The sequence below is a fragment of the Rosa chinensis genome, chromosome 1 (genome assembly GCF_002994745.2).
Source record: "Rosa chinensis cultivar Old Blush chromosome 1, RchiOBHm-V2, whole genome shotgun sequence".
Classification (NCBI taxonomy): domain Eukaryota; kingdom Viridiplantae; phylum Streptophyta; class Magnoliopsida; order Rosales; family Rosaceae; genus Rosa; species Rosa chinensis.
In genome coordinates, this window is record NC_037088.1 from 48,330,564 (window position 1) to 48,352,210 (window position 21,647).

At 39.3% G+C, this 21,647-nt stretch overlaps 1 long non-coding RNA gene and 1 pseudogene across 1 annotated transcript; one reads left to right on the forward strand and one right to left on the reverse strand.

Annotated features, from left to right (window-relative positions):
• Nucleotides 1-618: 618 nt before the first annotated feature.
• On the forward strand, nucleotides 619-21,615 carry LOC112181594 (annotated as a pseudogene).
• LOC121052211 lies at nucleotides 9,026-10,767 on the reverse strand. Its single transcript, XR_005808464.1, has 3 exons — nucleotides 10,741-10,767; nucleotides 9,775-9,809; nucleotides 9,026-9,253 (listed from the first exon to the last, which is right to left on the reverse strand). It is a non-coding gene; the product is annotated as an uncharacterized LOC121052211 (long non-coding RNA).
• Nucleotides 21,616-21,647: the final 32 nt, after the last annotated feature.

The window sequence follows — 21,647 nt, forward strand, 5'->3', positions numbered from 1 at the left end:
CTCTAAAATCGTTTTGCTTTCTTATTTTCCTTTTATTTTCGTAGGAACATAAAAACCCCAAATCTGTTTCAACTTAGGATTGCAACGCACCCTTCTATCCCCATCTTGTCCTGCCATCTTTTTCCCTCTTTGACGTTTTTCTTTTTCTTAGTTTTGTTATTTGTTTTGTGCTTTAGTTAGTTTAACTTAGTTTGTTTTTATTTTTTGTGATTAATTTGTTACCCTCAATCCCCAACTTGAACGATCCCTACTTATTCTATACTAACAAATACATTTTGCAGGGTTAAGTTGAGCGCCTATTTTGGGCGTATCACCGTCCAGGTATTTGCATCTAATTTTTCTTATCTACATGGTCTAGAAAAGTCTTTATCCTAAAGTCCTCTAAATACTCTTGCAGATTAATAATGTTCAATACATGTTTACAATTAATATGGGGGGAAACAGTAGCAAGTGAAAACAAAATTTCATTGTTATAATCGTTATTCATTATAAAAAATGACGGTCAAAATTGATCAAGTGAAAATAAATATATGTAACAATAAGTATTGCTACACGTACTGTAGAAAAAAATGGTGGTCTAAATTGATTAGGTGAAAATAATATGTTACAAAAAGTATTGCTGTGTGTCCTATAGAACTTTTCAAGATGGTTTGTGAAGACGACGAGCCTGATGTCGAGATAGGCATAGCTGCTGTTATGCTTCCCAACAAAATTGGTGAAATCTTGGAAAATGATTTAATGAACAATTCCATAGGTATGCTTTTCCTACTCTGTTCACATATACATCTAATTATTTGCATATAATTTCACCTAAGAGGGGTTTGCTTTTGTTTGTACTATTGCCTATGCAATCCCTTTCTTCAGTTTCTGTGCAGCTATACTCTCCATTGCGTCCACTGGTTGACATTGCAGAAGTATTTTTATGGCTTATGGCTGTTGGTACCATCTTATTTGCTTCTTATTGGTGTGCATGTTCCGCAAGAGAAGCAGCTATTGAGCATGACAAGCTATTGAAGGTTCTGCTATGCCTTTTTGCAGCTATTTTGTAACTCTAGTGAAGTTACTGTATATGTGGCTTCAATTCTAGCTGGTGGCTGACTGATTCTATCAATTCTATGTTGTCAATTGCTGTGTGCAGGATGCTTCTGACGAGTCTTCACATATGGAAGGTGAAGGTGGCAGTCCTTTAGTGGAGATTAGCACCATGGCAGCAATTCTCTTTGTTCTGATTGCTTCATGCTTCTTGGTTATGTTTTACAAAGGGTTAAATTCTGTTTAGTTCCTGTACTTTGCCTCTCTCATCGTTTCAGTCCCTGACATTCTAATTTAATCTAAAAACTCCCTGACCTCACAATTTCCCTCCAATAGGCCCCTGCGGCGTCAAATTAGGAGTTGGTCTTGGGTGAAATGTCTAATATACCCCTCTGTTATTTCTTTTTTCTTTTTTTTCCTTTTTAATTTCTTTTTTTCTTTTTTCTTTTTTCTTTTTCCTTTTTTATTTTTCTTTTTTCCTTTTTCCATTTTAATTTCTTTTTTTCTTTTTTCTTTTTCCTTTTTAATTTCTTTTTTCTTTTTTCTTTTTCCTTTTTAATTTATTTTTTCCTTTTTTTATTTTTCTTTTTTCCTTTTTCCATTTTAATTTCTTTTTTCTTTTTTCTTTTTTATTTTTAATTTCTTTTTTCCTTTTTTTTTTCTTTTTTCTTTTTCCTTTTTAATGACCATTGTATTCTGTTGCATCAATAGCGCCACGCTGGCGAACTAATCCAGATCGCCCCAATTCTTGTTCTCCACTCCGGCGACCATTTTTCTTTTTCACTTCTGGTTTTTGTCAACTTGGCCATCAAAAACCACCATTTCAACCAAACCCAAAATCCAAATCACCATTTTGAGCAAGACCCAAAAACCTCAGAGTCTGAAAAAATGGTAGTTTTCAGTGAAAAGTTAAAAAATGGTAAGTTTCAGTGAAAAGTTTCCAAATTGAGACTTGATGTGGAGAGAGAAAGTGGGATTTGAGTGGGGGAGAGAGAGAGAAGTAAGCTGTGAAAACAAGAGGGGAGTGGTTTAGCGGCGAATTTCCGAGCTGATTGAGAAACAAATGGGTTGTGGAGTTTGATCGGAATGGGATTGGTGGGTTGAGGAAGGAGAAAGTAGGCAAAACGAAAAAGAAAAAAGAACTTAAAAAGGAAAAAAAATTAAAAAGGAACAGGAAAAAAAAGAAGAAAAAGCAAAAAAGAAATTAAAAAGGAAAAAGAAAAAAGGAAAAAAAGAAATTTCAAAGGAAAAAAGAAATTAAAAAGGAAAAAAGAAAAAAAGGAAAAAAAGAAATTAAAAAGGAAAAAGAAAAAAAGGAAAAAAAAGAAATTAAAAAGAAAAAAGGAAAAAGAAAAAATGAAAAAAAGAAATAATTTAGGGGTATATTGGACATTTCACCTAAGGCCAATTCCTAATTTCCCTCGGAAATGACCTATTGGAGGGAAATTGAGAGATCAGGGAGTTTTTAGATTAAATTAAAATGTCAGGGACTGAAACGATGAGAGAAGCAAAGTATAGAGACTAAACAGAATTTATCCCTTTTACAAACTTATGTCCTTCAGGTTCATTGAGATTCTGGTGGTTTTGTTTTGCGTTGGTGGGATAGAGGTATCCTGTTTTTGTATTATTCATATTTTTTCCTCTATGATTATAAATTCTTAATTGAGCATATACTAGTTAACATTATTTTCAACGAGTCCTCAGAGGTGAATACTGAACCATGCAATCTCTTTCTTTTTAGAGCTTTTTACCAATAACTACAAAATAGCACTATTATTTACCAATAGCAGAGTCTAAAACTAATATCCCATGCGGCCAACAATTGCAACAGCCTGTTAGCCCATCCTAAAGAAAAACACTCAAATATTACAAAAATTACCAAACATGCCACTCTCCCAAAATCAGAACATATCCAAAATCCAAACAGTCCCAAAATCAAAACCGTCCCCAAAATCTAGATCCTCCCTAAATTGATCTATGGCTCAGGCGAAGCTAGGTGACGAAGCAGCCCGCCAAGCTCCGACGAAGCAGCCGGCCAAGTGAGCGGCGAAGCAGTCTGCCAAGCGAGGCTGCGAAGCTAGCCGATGAAGCTCCGGCGAAGCTAGGAGACGAAGCAGCTGGCCAAGCAAGGCTGCGAAGCTAGGCGATGAAGCTCCGGTGAAGCTAGGCGACGAAGCAACCGGCCAAGTGAGCGGCGAAGCGAGGCTGTGAATCAGGCGAAGCAAGGCTGCGAAGCAACCGGCGAAGCGAAGCTGCGAAGCCGGTGAAGTGAGGCGGCGAATCCAGCAAGCCGAGGTTGCAAAGCAACCGGCGAACTGAGGCTGCGAATCCGGTGAAGGGAGGCTGAGAATCAGGCAAAGCAAGGCTGCGAAGCGAGGCTGCGAAGCTGGCGAAGTGAGGCGGCGAATTCGGCGAACTAAGGCTGCGAATCCTACGAAGGGAGGCTACGAATCCGGTGAAGAGAGGCTGCGAATCCGGCAAAACGAGGCTGCGAATCCAGATTTGGTTGAGAAATTCTGAGGGTCAGTACCTTTAGCCTCATGTTGTCACAGGTTTTGGCATGGGTAAGCTATTTCACTGTTTTTTGATTTGAAAGTATGACCAAATAATTGGTGCTGAATAAAATTGATTTTCAATTTTTCTTCCCTGTATTTGGTGGATTCTCAGTTTTGTATTGAGGGTCAGTAGCTTTAATTTTGTGTTTATGGTACTTTCTTATTGGATTGGTGGTGTTGTGTAATGCTTTAGTTTTGTGTTTATGGTACTTTCTTATTGGATTAGGATGGAGCTAATGAAAGCAATGCTGAAGTGAGCAAACGCGAGAAGGCCAGGCTAGTATACTACTGGGGGCCAATACACTACTGCGGATCAATACACTACTGAGGGTCAGTATACTACTGGGGCTAGTATACTGCTGGGGGTGACATACTACTAATCCTCAGTACACTACTACTTGTATGTGGAAGCAGCAAAGCCAGAGATAAATGATAGTGTCCAAGTTTCATATTGTAATATGTACAAATAATTTTTGGAATTATTAAATAAATGAGTTGTTTTGAAGAAAAACAAAGATGGAACGTAGAGATATTCTTTTTTCATAATGTTACTGACATTCAGCAGTGTTAATTCACATTATCCAAATCACAAGGGCAGTTTCGTAATTTACTTGTCAGTAGAAATAATTAAAAAATGGAAGGAATCTGACCGCAAGGGAAAATACCTTGCACATGGGCCTTGCACACTAGCATATGGGAATTAAAAAAAACAAGTTTGCTGATGGTAATTTATGGGCTAAAAGTGTAGGTAGTGGTAATTTGCTATTCTTTTTATAGGGCCTACAGACTTGCTTGGTGGCCTTGCTATCATGGTAAATGTCTTTTTCCTTCTCACGTTAGCCCTCAGCCTTTGTGATGCTCTCATGTTGTACTTTATTTTTTATTTGTTATTTTGGTGGAGGCAGGGGAGGATTTGATGGGTAATTCACTTAGACAGCCATTCATCAATTGATTGGCTAGGCCTTGTTTTTTGGGACGAACTTTGTTTTTGTTTTTTTTTTTCCTGTTGGCATTTATTCTATAGTGTGATCTGTTTTATCATTCTTTATAATGGAAGCAGAATTTGATAGGTAATTTGTTGATACGTTAGTGTAAACTACATAACCTTATTATGCTAGCACTTTCTTTGGATGTATCCTATCTTCTGTTTTCCAAACTATAAGAGGGCAAAGTATGCTGGTTACTTGGGTCGAATTGCCAATGAGTACCAGCGCTTCTTTAAGAAACACTTTTACTTAAAACAACAGCACAAAACAACAAGATGTTCTAGCCAATAACAAGACTCACCCTTCACCAGCACAAAACAACAAGATATTCTAGCCAATAAACTGGGTTCTTTGTGGATTAAGGAAGAAAAGTATTGGCACCAACGTTCTCGTGTTAATTGGTTGAAAACGGGGGATTCAAATTCCAGATTCTTCCATCTCTCTACTCTTCAACGAAGACAGAGAAACCGAATTCTGAAAATTCAGAATGAGTCTGGTACTTGGATTGTGGGTGAAGCTCAGATTAGACGTGAATTTGAAACTCAGTTCAAACAAATTTTTAAGAGCATTGGCCCAAGGCAGTGGGGAGATGTGTTCCGAGGGGTCGAACCGTGCGTAACACGGGAAATGAATCATGATCTTGTCTCTCCCTTCTCTCTGGAGGAAGTAAGAGATCCGGCTTTTCAATTGGGAGCGTTAAAGTCCCCTGGCCCTGATGGTTTTCCAGGCTTGTTCTATCACAAGTACTAGAAAATAATGAATGAGGTGGTTGTGGACTCCTCAAAAGATTTTGGTGTTGGCCAGATAAGTCTCAGGAACTTAAACCAAACCCATATTGTTCTAATCCCAAAGATTCCTAACCCAGAAAAAAAACCTCCCATTTTCGACCCATTAGCTTGTGTAATAATTCCTACAAAATCTTGTCCAAGCTGCTAGCAAACCGGTTGAAACCCTTACTCACCCAGCTGATCACCCCAAACCAAAATGCTTTCGTCCCTGAGAGACTAATCCATGACAACATTATGTTGGCACACGAAACCTACCACTATTTGAAATTGAAACGAGAAGGTGGCAATCATGAATTGGGGCTGAAACTTGATATGAACAAAGCCTACGATCGCGTTGAATGGGATTTCCTTGAAGCTGCCCTATATCGATTTGGTTTCTCTAGTGGATGGATTAATCTGATCATGGGGTGTGTATCTACGGTCTCTTTCTCTATTGTTTTGAATGGGAATCCAGGGAGCTTCTTTCTTCCTAGTAGAGGGTTAAGACAAAGGGATCCCCTATCCCCCTATCTCTTTCTAATAGTCAGTGAGGTGTTCTCCCTTAGAATGACCAAAGCTGTGCGGAATGGTAGTCTCATTGGTGTTAAACTATCCAGGTCTTGCCCTACCCTCTCACACCTCTTCTTTGCTGACGATGCTCTGTTTTTCTTGAGAGCTACTCTCCTGAATTGCAGCCAACTTTCATGGTTACTTCAGGAATATTGTGTAGCTTCTGGGCAGCTGTTAAACCATGAGAAATCGAGCATCTTTTTCTCACCAAATACCCCAGTCAGATGAAGAGGTTAATGTGTGCTTTGTTAAAGATTAAGGTTGTTGAGAATCCGGGTACATATCTTGGCTTGCCAACTGTTTGGGGAAGATCAAAGAAAGAAGCCCTGGTTTTCATCAAGGAAAAGATTAACAGAAAATTGGAGGGTTGGAAGCAGAAGTCTCTCACTGTTGCTGGGAAAGAAGTTTTCCTCAAATCTGTAGCATTGGCTGTCCCATCCTATCCAATGGCCTGTTTCATGTTTCCTAAAGGAGTCTGCGAGGAAATTAACTCAGCCTTGAGTAACTACTGGTGGGGTTCTACAGACTCGGGTCCTAAGATTCATTGGAAGAGTTGGAGTTATTTGGGCAGGGCAAAGTCTGAGGGCGGAATTGGGTTCAGAGATTTACACCATTTTAATCTCTCCCTTCTGGCAAAGCAATGCTGGAGACTCTTGCAAGACCCGGATTCACTATGGGCCAAAGTGCTTAAGGCGAGATACCACCTTGATTGTGACTTCACTAAGGCTATTAAAGGTCACCGTGCATCTTGGGGATGATCAAGTTTAATTGAAGCAAGGGATGTTCTTCTTAATGGTTCTTGCTGGCAAGTCATCGATGGCTCTTCTATTAATATCTGGTCTGATAGATGGATTCCCCCTCCTAATAATGGGTTGATAGTAGTTAATGGGACTATCCCAAGTAGTGCTCCTACTCTGGTCAGTGAGTTAATCGACTGGGATACTAGAACGTGGGCTTTGGATCATATTCTTCATATCCTACAACCTGAAGTTATCACTCATATTCGGGCTATTCCTATAGGAAGAAGGGGATGTCATGATCGCCCAATTTGGCCTTGGAACAAGTCTGGTTACTACACTGTGAAATCAGGGTATCATTGGATTCATTCACTTGACTCTAAGTCTTCTTCTCCCAGCATAGGACCATCTCATTCGGTGGACCCGAAATGCTGGAAGTTACTATGGAAACTTCCTACCCTCCCTAAGATTAGACTGTTCTTCTGGAGGATTTTAAATGGAGGAACTCCATCCTTCCTTAACCTCTTCCGAAGAAAACTAACTACAAACCCTCTTTGCCCTATATGTGGAGAGTTTACAGAAACTATGGAGCATGTTCTACTTCTTTGCCCATGGGTTGATGCTATCTCGTTTGGATCCCCTTTGGGTCTCAGAATTAATAAACAACAGGTCATTTCTATTGACATTTGGTTATTGGGAATTGCTGAACTTCATTCCATAGCTAAAGAGAAGAAAAGGGTACTGACCTTAATCTGTTTTTTGTGCTGGGCAATCTGGAAAGCCCAATGTCAGTTCGTATACCAACATCAACAACTCTCCCCTGCAATGGTTCTTGACTCCGGTGTGAGACTTGCAGATGAGTTTTTAACTGCGATTACTCCCACCCCGGTCCTCTCTTCTGATTTCATCACAAAATGGGAACCTCCCCCTCCGGATTTGGTGACTGTTAACTGTGATGCGGCCTGGGTCGATCCTTCAAGTGGAGGTTTAGGTGTTGTGATTCGTGATCATAATGGCATATTGATTGCGGGTGGATCGAAGCAATCATGTCACGGATCGGTTGAAGTAGCTGAAGCTAGTGCAATTCTCCTTGGAGTCGAACTGGCAATTGAACAGAATCTGCAAAATGTTCGAATTGAATCAGATTCTTTAGAGGTTATAACTGATCTGAAATCCAAGAATGACTGCAGAAACTGGAAAACCTCATCAATCATCGAAGAGATTAGATGGAGAAGTACCTTCTTCAATCGGATCTTCTGGGAATGGATTCCCCGAGAAGCGAATATGGCAGCTCATACAGCAGCCTCGCTTGGAAAGTAGTCGGTGGGTCTCTCCAGATGGGCCAACAGGCCACCACCAGCCTTGACTATGGTGCTCAGGAACGATGGTCTTCCCTGCCCTCCAGTTTCCTTAAGCTAGTTGTTATGGGTTTCCTTTTGTGGGTTGTTTCCTCCTTTACTATATCGTTCTGGGTAGAGTAGGAGAATTCAGCTTTCCTTATGAGATTGTATTTGGGTTCAAAAAAAAAAAAAAAAAAAACACTTTTACTTAGAAGTGCTTTTTGGAAGCAATGCAAATTAAATGCCATAGATCTCCAGAACTAATGAGCTTTGATAACACTACTGATGAGCTTTATGTAAGAATGCAAGCAAGCATCATTATTCTAGAAATTTAAATGAAATTGATCTGTTATTAAAAACTGTCTAAGTTTTGTTCGTAATGCTCCAGAATATGAAGCTGACAACTAAGCAAATATAGTTTCAGACGGTTTAAACATGCTGGAGCTGTTTCATATTTGACACTAGCTGTCGCTCCCTTCTGCATAGCATTTGCTATTGTTTGGGCAGTGAATCGCCGTTTGTCATTTGCTTGGATTGGCCAAGATATTCTTGTAAGAAACTAATTCTCGTCTTTTATTTTGATATTGATCTGGTTAAATTTTCACTGGAATGTTCTAAATCCATACATAATGCAGTGAATTTTGCCTCTGTATCCCCTGTTTTACATTCTGCTCTCTCTCTCTCTCTCTCTCTCTCTCTCTCTCTCTCTCTCTCTCTCTCTCTCTCTCTCTCTCTCTCTCTCTCTCTCTCTCTCTCTCTCTCTCTCTCTATATATATATATATATATATATATATTTTTTTTTTTTTCTTTTTGCACTCCAAGCTAGGGCTGGGCACGGGCCGGGCCCAACTATAATTTCACTGGGCCCGGACCCGGCCCGTTTTAACAAAAACAGGGACCGGCCCGGAACCTGCCCGTTTCATTTCGGGCCGGGCTTGCGGGCTTTCGGGCCCAAAAACCTGTATTTGACCATTTGCTTATGCCTATATGGCTATATATATATATATATATATATATATATCCAGATTTCATTCATATATAGTTGCAAATTTCAAGCTGTTGAAGATTTGAATCAAAACACAATATCAAGATACAAAGTTCAAGCTGCAAATTCGAATTCAAAGTGTCCAAATTCAAATACAAATATCCAATGAAATATAAAGTCCTAAAGTCCTAATTCAGATGCAGCAATTTAGCAAGCCATTTTTTTCAGTCTCCTATCCAGCAGCAATGCAGCCATCATCAATTGGCTTCCACAGTTTTCCCTACAATAGCCATCCATCATTAGGCAGTAATGAAGTAATCCGAATGCTCGATGGCCAGTAATCTGTCAAATGAAAAACAACAGTGAGATCATTTCAATAGTAACAATAAAACTCTGCTGGGTAGATCAACTTCCTAGCTTATGAAGTACAGACTTTACAGAATCCTTATAGTTCCAAGAGTCATTTAAATGGTTTAGGACTTTTGACATCTATTTGGTTAGACTAGTCCTATTCTGCTGCAGCAGCAAGCTTATGAGAATTTTAAGGGTGTAAAAAGCTGTAAGAAGGCAAACTCAAGCAGTACACATAACATAATTTGAGAAGATATTTTCAGGAGCATGATTAATGCCTACTGGCATCATGTGTAGAACCATCACCTTCGCAATTGTACAATCATGCAATATCAACATTTAAAATCAAATTTAATAGTAGAAAATCAACCTCTATGTCCATTCCATAAATGTAACGTGATATTTTTATTTTTATTTTCCAATTTTTTTTAGAAATACAAACATGTATACCTGGGCACTCAACAACTTCTTTGCTAAAACCATACCTGTGAAACAATAGTGAAAAATTTTCAGAATAAGTATTATGTCTCTCCTTGGGAGGAAATATGTATACATGTATATATAAATATAGGTTGATCGAAAGCTGATGTCTGCAAGTCAGACTCATGAAAATAGTAATACCATTCCATCAGAATCTGCCCTGAATGGTTCTGTGTATGTGTGATATAAAGATAACAATACTACTATCACAGAAGTCATGCATGAAAATAAGAGTAAACTTTAGTTGATTAGTTAGTTTGATGGATAGTAAACCACAATAACTTTTTGGTTGCAATTTTAATTGGCGATGCATCTTGTATGTTTGTAAAATAGCCTCAGTTACCTCATGAATTTAGATGTCACTAGTACAAGATACTTTACGAGAAGATGCAATGCCTGATTGAGCTGCTGAGGATGCTAAGACTGATGGCGGGGGTGGTAGATGGTGTGCGTGAGGTAGCGAGCGATGGGGACTGCACGTAATGATTGTTGGAGGCAAAAGTTTGGGTTGATGAGATTCAAACTCCTGAGACTCTCACTGTCCTAACTCCTAAGTGCTACTTCAATACCAATATTCAAGATTATCAACAAGTCAATATACAAAAATACCAGAAACTGCAGATCTCTTAATATATAAACAAATACCAATAACCTCAACATAATCAACTTTACTCATTCATTTCAGAAACTGCAGGTAGCAAATAAAATAGCAATATGCAGCAAGCAAGCAAAAATTAATGCAGTAGGCAATAAATCAAATACCAGCAGCCATCTTTGATTTTTTAGCTTGACAAGCAGCCTTTTTTGCAAAATACAAAAAGCAATGAACTCAACAAAAACTCAAATCCCAGTTTAGCTACAAACCAAATAAGCACAAAAAGAGATCAAATTTATCAATAAACTAAGGAACCCATGAAGCTAAAACGAGTGGCAGACCTGAAGAACAACGATCTCCTATTCTCTGGCTTCGAGTTGGCAGATGAAGTGAAGAGAGAAAGAGAGAAGGATAGAGCAGTCCTGGGCGGCGTCTCGATCCGAGAGGGAGAGAGGAGGCTTCGTGCAGGTGAAGTGAAGAGAGAGAGAGAGAGAGAGAGAGAGAGAGAGAGAGAGAGAGAGGGACAGAGCTGGGCGCCGTCTCGGGAGCTGTCTCACTCGGTGCGTCGATCTATGAGGGAGAAAGAAGGAGGCGTCGGCAGCGTCGTGCAGGTGCAGTGAAGAGAGAAAGAGAAGGATCGGTGTCTCGACCCTAGGCGGCGTCTCGATCGGAGCTCGTTTGGTGTCTCGGCCTCACAGCTATGGCGGAGGAGAATGAGCTCAGTTTCGACTTTGTAGATGGAGGCGCCTCTTGTGTGTTCAGATCAGGTAGAAAATTAGAAATGGAAGATGAAGATTACGTTTAGGTTTTTGAGAGAAGAGTAGAATCTTATGTGTTCAATCCTATGATAAGGATTTTACTCTCTATATTAGTACCAATAATACATGGCCATCTGTCTTTTGATGTCTAATACGGGCCTGACGGGCTTTTTCTATTTTCAAACACAAGGCCCGGCCCGAACCGTTTGTTTGAAAGTCAAGGCCCGGCCCGAACCGTTTCGACAGAAAAAATAATTGGGCCCGACTCGTACGGGCCGGGTTTTGACGGGCCGGTCCGGGTTTGCGGGTTTTCGGGCTTAAATGCCCAGCCCTACTCCAAGCTAGTAATCTTTTCATTACAAATATTTTGCGAGAATAATATTTTTAAGTCCTGCAAGGTCTAAACTCATAATTAGACAATGTCAGTGTACCATAAGAGAATTTTCCAGGAGTTAGCAATCAACTACCGTGGATGATATATTATTGTACATTCTTATTGGGTTTCACCTAGTAATAAGGAGATTGGAAAACCTTTGTTTTAGAAGAAGGGTGGAAACTTCATCACTTAATTGATACAGCATTAAAAAAGATAAGCAGAAAAGACCAAAATCAAATGTAGGCAAATTTAACTAATCACCCATAAACCATGGATTCTCAGCTTTTCCGTGCAAATATAGGTTGGCAGATTATCTGGTATTCTGATCTTCTCAGCAAAAGAGAAAAATAATAAAAACACAGCTGTATCTAGTTTTTTCCGATTCATTTGGATATATGTATTGTTGGTCTGTTTAGCTATCATACTACCAAAGGTAGAACAGTCATAGTTTAAATACGGATGATACGACTGATTGCTATTTGGTACCTGAAGATTGACTTTGCCCTTAAGCACATCAGAGTTCTGTTTTTGATGAGAAGGAACTGGTAAACAGATCATGCTCGTCTTTTTGTTTTATATGGACTGCACTTATTTCATACTATTATGGATACTCAATACTGATAACAGCACTTTATCTTTCACATTCAAGTGAGATTTATAATTTGTAATATGTTTGGTAGACAGTAACCTACGCTGAAAAACAATCAGGGTATTGCACTGATAATCACCGTTCTTCAGATTGTTCGCGTACCAAATCTCAAGGTGATGATTCACAATCATTTTGCCATTTCTGATTGTTGCCGAGCAAAATGTGAACATTTCTCTATTCATCTATTATTGTGCTGCTTACTATTGATGATTATATAACGAAATGCAAGGTCATATCTATTAATATTCTTTTCCTGGGTTAAATCTGAAATTCTGTAACCTTAGCATACTCTCAAGTCCTACTGTGCACTTTTTTTGTTAAATAACACATGATTGTAAAAGTAAAATGAGAATTGGAATTGGTCTACTCATTTCATTTCATAACCCCTTTATATAGGGAGAGAATTACAATGGAAAGAACAATTACAATGATGACATTAACTACTGATTGGTTCGTAATCCATGCTGATTGATGTTAATCGGTAATTGTTTGATTCCCTCTCTGTCAATCACTTTGACGAAGGCACACAATATGTTTTTCCTTTAACACTCCCCCTTGTGCCAAGTCAAAGACGAAATGGTGCATGAGTTGTTGCCTCACTAAAAACCTTGCCAAGTAACAATAAAAACCCTGTGGGACAAAAATACACCTTGGTCGAAGGAAAAGAGCACAACGCACCTTTTACATTTGAGTATGACATGTATGTGTTAGACTCCCCCTGACGTCTACACCTCCCCCTGATACTTACATTAATCTAGGGAGCTTGGAAAGTCTTCGCATTCCTATGCTTTTCACATGTTTCTCAAATGTGTCCTTAGACAATGATTTAGTGAACAAATCTGCCACATTCTCCTCAGACCTTCCTTGATTCATTTGAATCTTGAGGAGAGTCTGTTGTTGCTGATTGTAGGACAACTTTGGCGATATGTGTTTTGTGTTATCACCCTTAATATAACCTAGCTTCATCTGTTCGATGCAAGCTGCATTGTGTTCGTAAATGCAAGTAGGCTCTTCAGTGGTAGAACTCAAACCACTAGTCCCTCGAATATGTGCAATGATAGTTCTTAACCATACACACTCAAGAACCGCCTCATGTAGAACAATGATCTCTGAGTGGTTCGAGGAGGTAGCCACAAAGGTTTGCTTGGTTGATCTCCAAGATATCGCCGTGTTCCCATTGGTAAATACATAACCAGTTTGGGAACGATATGTGGGTCAGATACGTATCCAGCATCAGCAAAACCGATCAAAACGTCATTTGGCGTTTTAGTGTAGTGAGTGGCCTTTTCGCCATCAACATTTTCTTTAGGGATTGCAGTTCCATCTGCGGTCCCTCTTGTCTCTCTGTAGGGAAAGAACAGTCCCAAGTCAATGGTTCCTTTTAGGTATCGAAAATGTTCTTGATACCATTCCAGTGACGCTGCGTTGGCGCTGAGCTAAATCTAGCTAACAAGTTCACTGAGAATGCAATGTTTGGTCGAGTAAATTGGGCTAAGTACAATAATGCGCTAATTGCACTTAGATAGGGAATTTCAGCTCCCAACACCTTTTCGTCATCTTCCTTTGGACGAAATGGATCTTTCCTTGCATCCAAATTTCGACCGATCATGGGAGTGCTAGCAGGATGTGCTTTGTCCATGTTATATCGCCTGACTTTTGGACATATGCAGACTGGTGGATTAATATTCCACAAACTCGGTGTTCTAGTTCAAGACCTAGATAGAATTGAGTTTTCCCAAGATCCTTCATCTCAAATTCAGATTTCAAGTAGCTCGCGGTTTCTCTTATTTCATCAAAAGTACCAGTTATGACATATTCTACTACAATTTGCAAATCCGGAACTTGTTTTCTTTATGAATACGCAGGGGCATAATTCATCGTTCTTATATCCCTTCCCAATCAAGTAGTCACTTAGACGGGTATACCACATCCGTCTGGATTGTTTCAATCCGTAAAGTGAGCATTTCAACTTAATTGCAAACGCACTCTGTGGTTTAGAGTCACTTGACTTGGGTAATGTAAGGCCATTAGGCACTTTTCATATATATCTCTGAATCTAGATCCCCATAGAGATATGCAGTAACCACATCCATAAGCTGCATTTCCAGTCCTTCGGAAATTACTAAGCTAACTAAGTAGCGGAACGTTATAACGTCCATTACGGGAGAGTATGTCTCCTCGTAGTCAATTTCAGGGCGTTGTGAGAAACCTTGCGCCACAAGGCGAGCCTTGTACCTCAGGACTTCATTCTTCTCATTACGCTTTCTGACAAAGACTCATTTACGTCCTACAGGCTTTACACTTGGTGGGGTTATCACTACCTGACCAAATACCTGTCTCTTTGTCGGAGAATCTAATTCTACCTGGATTGATTCTTTCCATTTAGGCCAATCTGCTCTTTGTTGACATATTTCAACAGGGCGTGGTTCGATATCATCGTGCTCTATGATTCCTTGAGCAACAGTATATATCATCAATGTGTATGGAAGATCTTTCTATCAACTCATACGCACTCTCTTAATCCTTTGAGATTTCTTTGTTCTCTGGAATCATTTCAAACATCGGAGCGTCCTCCAGTTTTGATTCATGGACATAACTATAATCAGAGACAATCTCATGAGAGGGATTCTATACATTGATGATTGGTTTGTGCCTTACTCACCCTCTTCTTCCTTGGGTAAGTGTCAATCGAACCAAGTGACCTCCCCCTCTTCCTTGGGGAGCCACAGCCTCAACCACACCTCCACTAAGTGCGGTTGCAGTGCCTCTATCTGCGGCACCATGCCCCTTGTTGGGGACTTCTACCCTTGCAGGTACATTTGTAGCTGGTATATGTGATCTCGTCACTTTTACGATATCAGTAAACGCATCAGGCATCGAATCTGCTACGATCTGAAGATCGATTATTCTTTTCACTTCACTTTCACTTTATGAAGTGCGGGGATCAAGATGAGACAGAGTGGGGACAAACCACGACAATTCCTGTCGTTCCCATGGAAAATCCGTTTTCCTATCTCCCCTAACGACTGGAAGACTGTCTCATCAAAGTGACAATCCGCAAATCTAGCGGTAGAGAGATCGCCTGTCAAGGATTCCAAATAGCGGATAATTGTTGGGGATTCGTATCCAACATAAATACTTAATCGTCTCTGAGGACCCAGTGTAGTGCGCTGTGGGGGCGCAATAGGCACATATATTGCTCAACCAAATATGCGTAAGTGTGAAGTGTCAGGCTCATATCCAGTTACCAACTGGTACGCAGAAAATGGTTGGCCAGCTGTGGGTCTTAAACGAATAAGTAAACCTGCGTGTAATATTGCATAACCCCATGCAGATATAGGCAGGTTGGTGCGCATAACCAATGCCCTAATCACCATCTGTAGCCTTTTGATGGTGGCTTCTGCGAGACCATTTTGTGTATGCACATGGGGTATAGGATGCTCTACATCGATCCAAATAGATATGCAATAATCATCAAATCCTTTTGATGTAAACTCTCCAGCATTATCAAGCCTTATAGACTTGATAGGGTGATCAGGGTGGTGAGCCCTTAAACGTATAATCTGTGCTAGGAGTATTGCAGCATTTCTTGTGGACAATAAAACGACATGTGACCAGATTGTCAAAGCATCCACCAGAACCACAAAATACTTGAATGGTTCGCATTCTGGATGGATAGGTCCACAGACATCTCTTTGTATCCTTTGTAAGAATGGAATGTTTTGTTTTGTATCTTTAGCATAGGAAGGTCTCGATCCTGTTTTTGCTAAAGAGCAGGCTTTGCAAAACGAGTGATGTGCCTTTGAAATAGTCAATGAGGCATAATGGGAGGGAGGTAGTGCTTCTGGTACTTCATAAAGCAATGACTGCATTTGAGTAATCCTAGAAACGACACCTTGCAGTGTGGCGGATTTTTCTCCCATTTTTCACTCGAAAGAAGGGATGTCCGTGTGAGTTCTTGAAAAATACGGATCATCGTGTCACGACCTCGGTGCCATAGGCGGTCATGCAAAAGCCTGTATGAGTCAGTGTCCCACATTTCATTGTTGGTGACAATGTAGGATTCAATGATCCGAATCGTAGTGAGGTACAGTCCACTAAATTGACTCATAAGTTTCTCTAAGATGTGTTTCCTTCCACAGTCATTAGATGTAATATCAAGGTATTCATTTCCGTTCTCACGGTGTGTTTTTACTGGATAATCGTTGGCACAAATAGCTTTGAAACATTAACAAGGTTCGATTAGCTCTTGGTGCATATAGAGCGTCTATGACTTGAAATGTTGCGCCATTAGGCAGCAAAAATTTGGCAGTTCCTCGTCATTTTATTAGTTTTGACAATCCAATCATCGTAGTCACAGAGGAATTATAGGCTATTAGTTCAATGAATAATTGCCTATTTCTTAATATTGTGTGGGTAGTCCCACTATCATCTAAGCACGCAAGTTCTCCTCCATTCATTCCTACAAATAAATGGGAGGTATTTAGAAAATATAACTCATATTCTTTAGAGTATTTCTATTTGCGTAGAATGGTATTCTTTTCATTCTAATAATTTTTCTCTAGATGTATTGCTTTACATCTTTATAGTGCTATGTCGAACCATGTAAATATGTGTAGTAAATAAATTTGAATAAATTCAGTGCTTCAGAATAAAATTCAAAATTTATTAATAAGCCAACGATAATCAAATCAATGTCTTGTTCAGAAATCTTATTCATCAATCCATGATTGAAAATAAACTTTAAGACCAAACAATAGTGTAATTAAAAATGAGGCATTATGCCTTCACAACTGTCTTTGGAAAATAAAATGAATAAAGCAGATCAGTCAAGATTGAGAGCATCCATTGACTTAGCAAGTTCCTCTTTGCCATTGGAGTCTGCAACTGTAAGGTTGACGTCTAGGTCATGACCTCTTTCTTCCATATAGTGAGCCACTTGTTCTTTAGACTCTCTATATCTCTTGTAATTGGCTGCTACTCTGTTGTTTGCTTGGCAGTTCTTGTACCAATGCCCAATGAATCCACACCTATAGCATGGTTCATTGTCAACTCTTTCCTTTGGCATCTTGTTTCCATGATCCCCATGTCCCTTTCCACGTGGTGCATTGTTGCCACGTGGGTAGGGATCAGCACGTCTAAACCCCCTTGCATTGGAGTTATTTCCACCTTTCATTTTCCATAATTAGCCTCGGGAATTTTCTTTGTCCCAGTGGGCCTGGCATTGTTATTCAAGAGAATCTTATTTTGTTTCTCAGCCACTTGCAGTAGGCTTATCAACTTATTGAAAGTTGTAATTCTTTTGTTGTCATAATCCAACTGATACTGGTTCGCTAGTATAAAAGCTGAATTAGGAAAGGTGGTAAGAGTCTTGTAGATGATATCATCTTCTGTGATTTCCCTTCCACAGAAATTGAGACGTGCCTTTAAGCGCAACATGTCCTTGTTGAAGTCATTGACCTTTTTATAGTCAAGCAAGCGGATTCCATTCCACTGAATAGCTAGTTCTGGGAGTAAAGTGTCATGAATGTTCCCAAAACGTCCCTTAAGGGCATCCCACAGTTCTTTGGGTGTCTTCAACTGGAGGTATTCCCAGCGTAGGCTAGGATCAATATGTCACCTCAGAAACATTAAGGCATCTGCTTTCACCTTATTAGATAGTTCATCATCTTTGGGGTCAGTAATGGTGGCAGTGTAGTCTTTTGCCACAAAGGCAGTTTCCATATCGGAAACCCAACGATGGTACTCAAGTCCTTCTGAGTCCAAAATGTCAAACTCAGGTCGAGTTGGATCAGCCATCTACATAAAACAAGAGAGAAGATATAAATTACGCAGTCATAAAGACATCCACGTGAATTATTTTCCAAACGTATGAATTAGATTTCAAGACCAAGATTCGTAATGGTCACATTTTTTCTTCGATGCTATGTGAAAATACTTTATCACAATAAGTGTGTGTGTATAATGCGCATGAATTTTCATTATCATGGCAAAGCGCAATTTTTGTCTATTGCATTCTAAAAATAAGCATAGCACATTTAATCATAGCATATATAAGAAATAAAGTACATGGCATGCTCAAATTTCATAAATATACAATAAATTCTATACTACACATAATCATAGCAAATTATATAATAATAGCAAGAATATATCATGCATAAAATAAAATGTAAACAATAGCATAATACAAAGCAGGCGTAGACATAATTTATATAAGTGTAAATAAAATAAAAACATGCTCAAAATTTCATAATAAACCATAAACAATAAAATATAAAGCATGCTTAAACATAATTATAAATCATGCTTAAATATAATCATATAAAACATAAATGACAAAGCATGCTTAAAATGATTAATATAATCTAACTAAACATGCTCGAAAAATTTATAATAAAAGCATAAACAATAAAATATATAACATGCTCAAGAAAATAAATAATGAGAATCTACCATAGTATGAAATTAAATAAATTAAAGAGAACATACTTGGTTTCGAAAAAATAAAACAATCCTAGCGCACGCGCGTGTTGATGCAGGCGTGCGTAGCGATGTTTTTGGGCTTATGAAACTAGGCCGCTTCCTCTCCCATTTCAGCAGTGGGTTTTGATTTTTTTTTTTTCTGGGCCTGGTCTTTTCTTTGGGCCTTCTCTTTTTTTCTTTTCTTTTTTTTTTTTTTTTTTTTGATTTGATTTGGGCCGGGTATACTTGGGCCCTTCTCTTTCTTTTCTTTTTCCGGGCTGGAATTCACCCTTTTTTTTTCTTTTTTTTTCGACCGGACCTTTTCTTTGGGCCGGTTTTTTTCTTTCTCTCTGTTTTTTTTTTCTTCTTCTTCTTTTTCCTTCCTCTCTTCTTCTCTCTCTGCTTCTTTCTTCTCTCTGTTCGTTTTTCGGTTTGCAGGAAGAAGAAAACTCGTGCAGATGCCGGTCTGGACGAGAGCGCGGGGGCGCTGGGGCTGGGCAGGGGTGCCGGGGCGGGGCTGGGACCGGTGCAGGAGACGAGCGGATCCCAGCGAGCGTTGGCGGAGGCGCTGCTGCAAATGGGCTGCAGGATTCTTCAGCGATCTGTGCTGGGATCTGCAGAGGCGGGGCCGTGAGGAACTGTGCTGCGCTGCTGGGTTGTACAGGAGTTGTGCTGTGTTGCGGCCAGGCTGGGCTGTAGGTAGAGGTGGGCAGGAGGTGAGAGGCCGCACAAGGCTACACTAGACTGCTGTGGGCGAAGATGGGTGCTGCGAGGCCGTGGGGTTCGCTGGCTGTGGAACGAACCGGCTGTGAGGCAGGCCGGTTTTGGCAGGCTGCAAGGCGTACGGCAGAGGCGTTGCCGGCGCTGGGGAATTGAATATGTTTTTTTTTTTTTTTTTTTTTTGTTGGTGGCGGCAGAAATTTTTTTTCTAGGTTTTGGTTTTTATTTCACGGAAGAAGAAAGAAACTAGAAAACTAGATTTTTTTTTTTTTTTTTTTTTTGGCTCTTGGCTCAGAGCGTGCTGATAACGTGTAAAAGTAAAATGAGAATTGGAATTGGTTTACTCATTTCATTTCATAACCCCTTTATATAGGGAGAGAATTACAATGGAAAGAACAATTACAATGATGACATTAACTACTGATTGGTTTGTAATCTATGCTGATTGATGTTAATCGGTAATTGCTTGATTCCCTCTCTGTCAATCACTTTGACGAAGGCACACAATATGTTTTTGTTAAAAAACACATGATTACTTTTTCTATTTTTTTATCTTGTCTATTATACTTTGATTTGTAGATATTCCTTTTTACTTATTTATTTAGTTTTTTTTTTTTTTTGGTGAACTGGGACCGAAGGATATCTCTTAATATTCTGTTGGATTATTAGCATTTAATACAATGGAACAATTCATACTGAACACCTTATTGAGAATGCACAAAGATAACCTCCCTAATCTCTCTCTCTCTCTCTGTAATCAGGTTGGAACAGTTCTTCTCGGTTGTGCCTTTTGTTATGACATCTTCTGGGTATTTGTTTCTAAAAGGTGGTTCCATGTCATGATAGTGGTGAGTAAATCAAAAATTCTCTGCCACTCCTAAAGATTGGTTTTGGGTACTGATACCTTTTTTACAATTTGAAGACATTGAAATATTTATCTTTCCTATATAGGTGGCTTGTGGTGATAAAAGTGGAGAGGATGGTATCCCAATGCTACTAAAAATCCCACGGATGTTTGATCCTTGGGGTGGCTACAGCATCATCACCTGGATTGGTTGTAGCCTTTTCACTAAGGTTTGTATCTGTAAACCACATATGTCTTTGAGAATCCCTTTTAAGTACCCTACAACTGAAACCTTAATCATAAATGTTGCGGAGACTTTTTTTTTTTTGTTATGTTATTTTTATTGGTCAATATGTCCATTGATTAGATATTTGTATATATGTTTTGGAATTTTTAAAATGAACATGAAACGACATTTGAACATTGATTAGATATTTTGGGAGTTGCTGTATTTTTCACAAAACTTGGATCAATTAATGATTAAAACATGGGACTTGAAACTAAATCATAACAGTTACACTTCATTAGTTATCACATCGCCCAAACAGATACTAAATCATGACAGTAACTTTTACAGGTATGATTGGTTGACAAATAAGACTCTTCGAACGGGTTACTTTGTGGGCAATGACAGCTTATGATGCAGGTATGTACTGTTGGGACATGTTGCACTTTTTTTTCTCTTTGCTAAGCAGATGTTGCACCTGGCATTCATGAAATGCACCTAATTGAGCCATCTAATAAATTTTGGGCGACTTAAAAACTCTTGTTTATAAATTTCTGTGTGGTTATGGTAAACAGAGCTCAATGGAGATAATGTGTGGAGCATATGTGAGCTATTTGAAAAATTAAGTCTTTCCATTAAGTTTTCATGGAAAAATGCATTGCGTCCATAGAGTGCAGTATATCACCGGAGGGAAAACTTCCCAGCAAAAGATTGAGATATAAGTTTGGGGAAAGCCACTTAAGTAGCAAAGCAATTTGTCCACGGTCAAAGAGTCCCTGTTTTTCTCTATATAATAGTTGTTATGTTTATGTAGAAAGTCTAGTGCTCTATTCTAGCGAATATATGCATCTGGTTAGCAAGCCACTAGATATTTACATCATTGGTTTTGTCTTTAATAATTGCTTGGCAATTCGCACTGCAGGTCTCCTGGTCACCTATGTGGCTTTGAACTTGATGGATGGACATGGCCAAGCTGCTTTGTTATACATAGTTCCATTCATAACATGAGCAGCAGTAAGATAAGCTAGTTACGTTCTGCAGGTACCTTTTTAACCTTGGGACAGATGAGAGGTGACCTCAAAGTTCTGTGGACAAGAGGAGAACCAAAGAGGCCTTGCCCGCACGTGCGACTCCAATCCTCTCACTCTCAATAGAAGAATCTGGATAAAGTAATTGTGTGATAGTTGGTTAGTAACTCAGATACTCTTTA